We start from the raw sequence: 7,228 nt of genomic DNA, 5'->3' as shown, positions 1-7,228 counted from the left end.
TCACCCTTTTTTTAAAAGAAAATGATTTTTCCTCTCAAAACACTTGAGACTCCAAAACTAAGTCTGCACCAGAGATTTGGGTAAGGGAGTTCATTTGACTCGGGGAGAAGGTGTTAGGCACTCCCCAAGTCCCGTAACTAGTACGGTTGCATACTTGATCTAATCGGCTTCTAAAATATTCAAGTTGAGGTAAATCACGGAAAAGCAAAGTAAACACACACGAGGCTCGAGGTCGTCCGTACCTAATAAAAGATAAAAACGAAAATAAAAATAAAATAAAAATAAGATACTATGAGTTCAACTTTCGGCCAACAAATACAAATATTTCGGGGCATACCCCGAATAAAAATATATACAAATCTTTCAGAGCATTCCTCGGATAAATTTAACTAAGGGAACGACCTCTCACCTCGAAACTAACAAAAATCCTAAGGCTTGTCTATCCAAGTGCGGTCGGCCTAAAACATGTTATTAACGGATGATGGGAAGAAATAAACGAAAACTAACTAACAGGAGAATTCAATCATGCTCATTTTTTCTTAATAATTAATTTCATTTGTTAGACCGAGCCCAATCCTAAAGCATGCAGGTTAGTTAAACACTAATGGGCTCGACCTTTTCCCATATCCCGTGACCCAATCGTTCAAACAAAAGATAATTTTGTATTAAACTATTAGTCAGTGAACTGCACACCCAACAAAATGAACATCCAAACCATAGAAAATTCTTTCAAAAATTTATTTCTCGGGCCTGGGACCTCGGAATTTGATTCTGGGCATACGCCCAAGTCCCATATTTTCCTACGGACCCTTTGGGACCGCCAAATCACGGGTCCGGGTCCATTTACCCAAAACATTGACCGAAGTCAAATTAATTCATTTTATAGTCAAAATTTATCATTTTTCACAGATTTTCACATATAGGCTTTCCGGCTACGTACCCGGACTGCGCACACAAATCGAGGTGATGCTAAAAGAGGTCTTTAAGGCCTCAGAATGCATAATTCATTTTAAAAACAAGTGATGACCTTTTGGGTCATCACATCCTAAATAACACTAGACGAGTTACTACAACTAAACGAACTAGACAAAATAAGAAAAAGAGGGGTTTGAGCCACAAGACAATGTCCGGATTACAACCCTAAAATAACCCGGACAACAAAAATGACATCAAAATAAACCACCAAAACTCCTCCCTAGCTATCCAAGAAAGGAGTGTCTTTCCAATTACCAAGCTCGACATCTTAGCCACTGGGTTGCACATCAAGATTACTGGGACCTTCACCAATTTCAGTATCATTAACTTCAGTCAGCAAGTTCCCAAGAGGATTCTCATAATCCCTGTCACAACGTATCTTCCCCACAAAGTGTGCATCATCATGTGCAGATAAAGGATTTTGTGTAATGTTCTGGGTGTCACTGTCTTGGACCACAATTATCCCTTCTTGAATCATTCTTTCTATCTCCCTTTTTAAAGCACGACAATCTTCAGTGTTATGCCCTTGGACATTAGAGTGGTACATGCACCGTACAGTAGGATCAAAACCTTTTGCATATGGGTCCGCAGTATAGCCGTTGAGTGTCTCAATCAGGCCAGACTGTTTTAACTTTTCAAACAAGCTTGTGTAGGATTCTCCGATTGGAGTGAAAGACTTTTTTCTTTGCTGCTGCCTTCTCATTTTATACTTCGGCCTTGGTTGGAACCTGTTTTAGGTAGGGGTTGATATGCTTGTAGAGGTGGGTAAGACATTTGTGGAGGCGGTGCAAGTCGTTGCGGGTTTTGTGAGTGGGGAGCATATGGCAGTGCATTGTGGATAAAGCACTGGGGAGGTGAGGTATGACTTCAGGGATTTTGTGGAGGAAAGTAGCATTGGTGAGGATTATCTGGAGTACGAGGATATTCATGGGGTCGGTATTGAAGCTGAAAGCATTTAGCAGGAATGCCCACTGGATCATGTCGTTGGCGGGGCTCAGCAACATCTTTTTTACCAATCGGAGAACTGACCCGAGCAACTTGTTTGTTCCATCTGAACCAAAACTCCCTAAAACCTTTCTTGGGCCTCTTTCCTTGAGCATCGGGAACTTTGAAAACAATCTCGCTAGAGGATCAAGGAAGAGTAACTGGTGGAGGAGCTACAAAAATAGGAGTTGATGTCGGAGCAGGGTATGAGGTTGTTTTGGCTGGTGGAGCGTGGAAAATTTGAGAGGAAGTGTCAGGGTAATTGGGGTAAAGGGTAAATCCCGGTGCATATTGAGGGGAAAGGTCGACGGCAGTGGGAACCTAGGCTTGTGATAGTGGTGGGATAGTTGCAGGGTTTTCAGTGTAGTTAATGGGGAATGAAGGTGGAGGATGCCCCTTGACCCAAGATTGATGCATTTCTGTCATCTGTTGTTTCAACCTCTGGACCTCCTCTTTTAATTCAGATTCCAACTTCTCAATCTCCCTCGACGGGTCAACAGCTCTTGTGTCCAAGTCTTTGCTAGTCATGGGTACCTTGCTCTTTTAACCTTGTGTCGCACAGATGACTCGCCAAAGTACCACAAACTAACCACACTCTGTTATGATAACAATGAAAGTAACAAAGGAGAGCAAAACAAAACCAACAGATTAGCGGTTAGAGCATTTATCAGATAGAAATATCACATTACGTGCAATGCCCCTAGCTAATGGTTCTAGAATGGCTTCGAGGGTACGAAGGTCATATGGCACCATCCCAATTTCACTCTTTTTGCCCCATTTCCTTCTTCATCTTCCTTTATAACACCGCCCGGTTTTTCATTTCTTTTTCCCTCTTTTCTTTCTGATTATCGCTATTTTCTTTCCTATCATTTCTCACGTCTCACAACTTCATTCTCTCTTTTTTTTAATATTATTATTTTTTTTTTTAAAATATGATTTGATCGAACCTTATGTAGGTTGCCTACGCATCATGTCCTTCATGAATCAGATCAAGCGTAGTTCTGATAAAGTAATGGACAAAATAAACTAAAAAACAAAAATTTGGATTTTTCATAAAAAAAATTCTTTTTGGTTTTTCAAATACAAAATGGGAAGTACTATAATAAAAGACTCAACAATCTTAACTAGACTGACAGACTTGATACTATTGTACAAGACTAAAAATTAAAAAAACATAAAATAGCCTAAAAATAAAAAGTTTCCTCCAGCAGCTCGTGCATGCAATGGTCTTGACTAGAATGGTCCTAGGGTATTTGTCATGCTCAAACTCTAGCAAATTGATCCATACCTGAATGGAAAAAATAAGATCAAATAGAGTTAGTGACTCAAGACACATGTGACGCCATGACACCTTCTATTGGACGCATGCAAGACATGATTAAGGCTATTTTTGTAAAATGACCTACGTAGCCAAAATGTGGCTATTAGCGTAAACTCAACAAAGATGATCTCAAATACATGGACATACCTTACTAAGGCTTATATGGATTCGACCTCCCAATAATCATAGCCCAAAATTAATTTGCAGAAATGACTTATTTTGCAAAAATGACCGATATGGCCCGGAGTGGCTAAAGATGCAAACTCAAAAAGGAAGGACCATAAAGTAATATGACACCTAGTTGTAGACTAAAAATCCTAAGACATGAGTAATTGAACCACTTTTGCGAAAATGACCCCATTTTGCAACAATGGTCGATGTGGCCAAAAGTGTCTAGACATGCAAATTAAACAGGAATGGACCTTAAAACTGAGAGTACACCTTGTTGTGGGCTTAGGACTCTAATACATGGTTAACAAGCCATTTTGCGAAAATATCCCTATTTTGCAAAAATAGCCGATGTGGCCAAACGTGGCTAGACATGCAAGATTTGGCTAAGACCCCGCGAAGCCAAGAACCTAGGACACTAGGAAGACCGGACCCCATGTGGGTTGCCTACGTATCCCGACCCGAAAGACGAGAATCAGGTATGCGTAGTTCGTAAAATATTGGATATGGGAGAAAGCTTAAAAAAAATGCTAACTAGTTTGGAAAAACTATATTTTTTGTCTTTTTGAAAAATGATGGAAAAGGTAAAATCTGTTTGGATTTTTTTTTTTTTTTTGAGTTTTTGAAAAATGATGGAAAAGTGTAAAATCTTTTTGGATTTTCTTTTTCTTCTTTTTTTTTTGGAAAATGATGGAAAAGTGTAAAATCTTTTTGGATTTTCTTTTTATTTTTTTATTTTTTTTGGAAAATGATGGGAAATTAGAAAATCTTTTTTTGAATGTTTCATTTACAATTTTTTTTTGTCTTTTCTTGAAAAAGTTGTGAAAGAAAAATATAGCTAGGCCCTACTTGCTTTATGTTTCACCTTTCTTTCACAAATGTTGGTCCGCCAAATAACCTTTTTACCCTCAAAGATGCAACATGGATCACATAGGGATGATTGAATGTCTTTTTGGGCCACAGACCCATTTTGACAAAATTTGGATAGGCTTCCTACAAAGGGACACGATACCTAGGACCGAGCCCTGCTAGGTCTAAATGACATGATGCAAATAAAAATGACCTAAAGGCTGACTTAGGTTTGGGGTACACTAACAAGGCAATTCGGGGGAGCGTAAGGTCGATGGTGGCTGCTCAAGCTTTCCACCCACTCCATACGTCCGACGACCCCCCTCCTAAATTAAGGGTGACTCAACAAAGAGTCCGTGCACGCGACGCGTACTCCGAGACTTGTTGCAGAAAGAAGACCCATGGTTATGCAAATGATGACCGTTTATAAAGCAGTAACACATTAAGAAAAGCGATAAACAAATAACGAACAAAATAAGGAAATAAGACAAACAAAGCAAATAAAGAAAACAAACACCTCAACCGAATATCCTAGAAGCCAACAACATCAAGTACCATCTCGAACCTGCAAATCCCCAGCAGAGTCGTCAGATATGTCAAACTCCTTTTTTCGACCTCACTTAACTCTCTTAAAGTAATAAAAGATTTGTAAAGCTTGAAAAGGGTTTTTAATTAAAAAGTGACAAAAATTGGTGTTCAAAAGGATTAACTCAGAGTCGCCAGCTGCCATTTGATTTCGGTGTGCCAGGTCAAAAAAAATTTAAAAAAAATTATTTTTCCTTTCAAACCACTTGAGACTCCAAAACTAAGTTTGCACCAGAGATTTGGGTAAGGGAGTTCATTTGACTCAGGGAGAAGGTAGTAGGCACTCCCCAAGTCTGTAACTAGTACGGTTGCATACTTGATCTAGTCGGCTTCTAAAACATTCAAATTGAGATAAAATCACGGAAAAGCAAAGTAAACACACACGAGGCTCGAGGTCGTCCCCACCTAATAAGAGATAAAAAACGAAAATAAAAATAAGATACTACGAGTTCTACTTTCGGCCTACAAATACAAATACTTCGGGGCATACCCCGAATAAAAATATATACAAATCCTTCGGGGCATTTTCCGGATAAATTTAACTAAGGGAACGATCTCTCGCCTCGAAACTAACAAAAATCCTAAGGTTTGCTGATCCAAGTGTGGCTGACCTAAAACATGTTACTAGTGGATGATGGGAAGAAATAGACGAAAACTAACTAATAGGAGAATTCAATTTATGCTCATTTTTTCTTAACAATTAATTTCATTTGTTAGACCGAGCTCAATCCTAAAGCATGCAGGTTAGTTAAACGCTAATGGGCTCGACCTTTACCCATATCCCGTGACCCAATCGTTCAAACAAAAGATAATTTTGTATTAAACTAATTAGCCAGTGAACTACACACCCAACAAAATGAACATCCAAACCATAGAAAAGATAGAACCAGAGAAAAGTTAAACTAACAACCAAATGAGAAAGGCGAGTCAAAACTATCATAAAGAGCCATCAAAAAACATTTTGTTCCTTTGATTCTTAGTTTGCCTCTCGACGTGATGTTTCAAAGCATGTAAATCATGGATTCTAATAGCGATGATAAACCTTTAAATAAGCACATAAAGTCATTCTTTTACCCAACATTCCAAAACAATGAAAGCCTCTCAAATATTCATCCATGTACATAAACTAAAGAAGACAAAAAAAAAACACATCAAACAGATTATTTATCTACCAAAATTCTTCAATGTGTCAGATCAGATTCAGCACACAATAATACTACACCAGCTATAATCCATAAAACAGAAGATATGCATTGCACCAAGATAGATCAATTAACACACACTGTCACTATGGCTCTTTTGAAGTTTGATTCATAGCAAATAGAACAAACTAAAGAGGGATTAATAGAAATGAACCTGTTAAGTGCTTCTCCTTTAATATGTAAAGAAAGTTTCAGCAACAGATTCAACAAGATGAAGGCCCGAGGAAAATACAACCATATGAAGCAGGAACCGCGAATTCAAACCAGGAAACGATCTCGAACAGAAACTCTAAATTCGAACACTCACTTCAGCTTGATTCCATTTTGAAAACCAAATCGAAAAAGGAAGAAATTCCAGAATATATCTTTACTTTTCTGATTTTTTGTTTTTTTGAAAATTAAAAGAAAACTTGAAGAAAAACTAAAATTGAAAAATGGAAAGAAGAAGAACTCGTTTCTCTGCCTTTCCTCCCCAATGTTATCCCCAAAATTTCGTCCCAAATTCTTTGTCCAGAAGCTCTCGTGTTTTTTTTTTGTTTCAGGCGAGGTCAGCGGCAGCGACTGGCTAGTTATGGGTTGAAGAAGGCTGGTGGCGTGCGGCTATTTCTTGGCGATTTTGATAGGTGAAGAAGATGGGATCGCAGCTGGATGTTGGAGAAGGAAAGGGAGTAGCGGCGAATCCGTTCTCTAGAAAGGGTCCTCCCCGCTAGTCTTGTTCTCTTAGGTTATTAGGAGATTAGGCTTTTTTTATCTCCTTAAGGGAAATGGGGTATGGGATAAAAAGATTTGTGCTTCAAAATTGGGCTCTAGTTTCCTACAAAAATTGGGCTAAGAAAGCTGAAAATTCAATTTGTTTTTTTCAAAAGTAATATGAATACTTATAAAAGATATAAAATTACTCCAACTAATTGATTTTAATAAACTATTAATATTCAATAAAATTAAAATTAAAGATGAAACTATTTTTGTAGTTTCAATTTTTAAATTAAAATAAAGTTGGTTCAAAATAATATTATCCTTCTAAAAATATTTAATACGTGAATTAAATAGGGAAATATGGAACTATTTTTGTTATTTTCAGTTTTTGGCCTTAAAATAAAGTAGAAGATTCAAAACTAGTTAAGAAAATAATATTAGGCCTAAA

At 37.7% G+C, this 7,228-nt stretch overlaps 1 long non-coding RNA gene across 1 annotated transcript; it reads right to left on the bottom strand.

Moving 5' to 3' along the window:
- Positions 1-2,986: 2,986 nt before the first annotated feature.
- LOC107782204 (uncharacterized) lies at positions 2,987-6,802 on the bottom strand. The gene is made up of 2 exons (XR_001647175.2): positions 6,239-6,802; positions 2,987-3,247 (listed from the first exon to the last, which is right to left on the bottom strand). It is a non-coding gene; the product is annotated as an uncharacterized LOC107782204 (long non-coding RNA).
- Positions 6,803-7,228: the final 426 nt, after the last annotated feature.

Source organism: Nicotiana tabacum, chromosome 9 (assembly GCF_000715075.1).
Source record: "Nicotiana tabacum cultivar K326 chromosome 9, ASM71507v2, whole genome shotgun sequence".
In the NCBI taxonomy this organism is placed as follows: domain Eukaryota; kingdom Viridiplantae; phylum Streptophyta; class Magnoliopsida; order Solanales; family Solanaceae; genus Nicotiana; species Nicotiana tabacum.
Note: the sequence above shows the minus strand (reverse complement) of the source record. Positions and strands in the feature narration are given on the sequence as shown.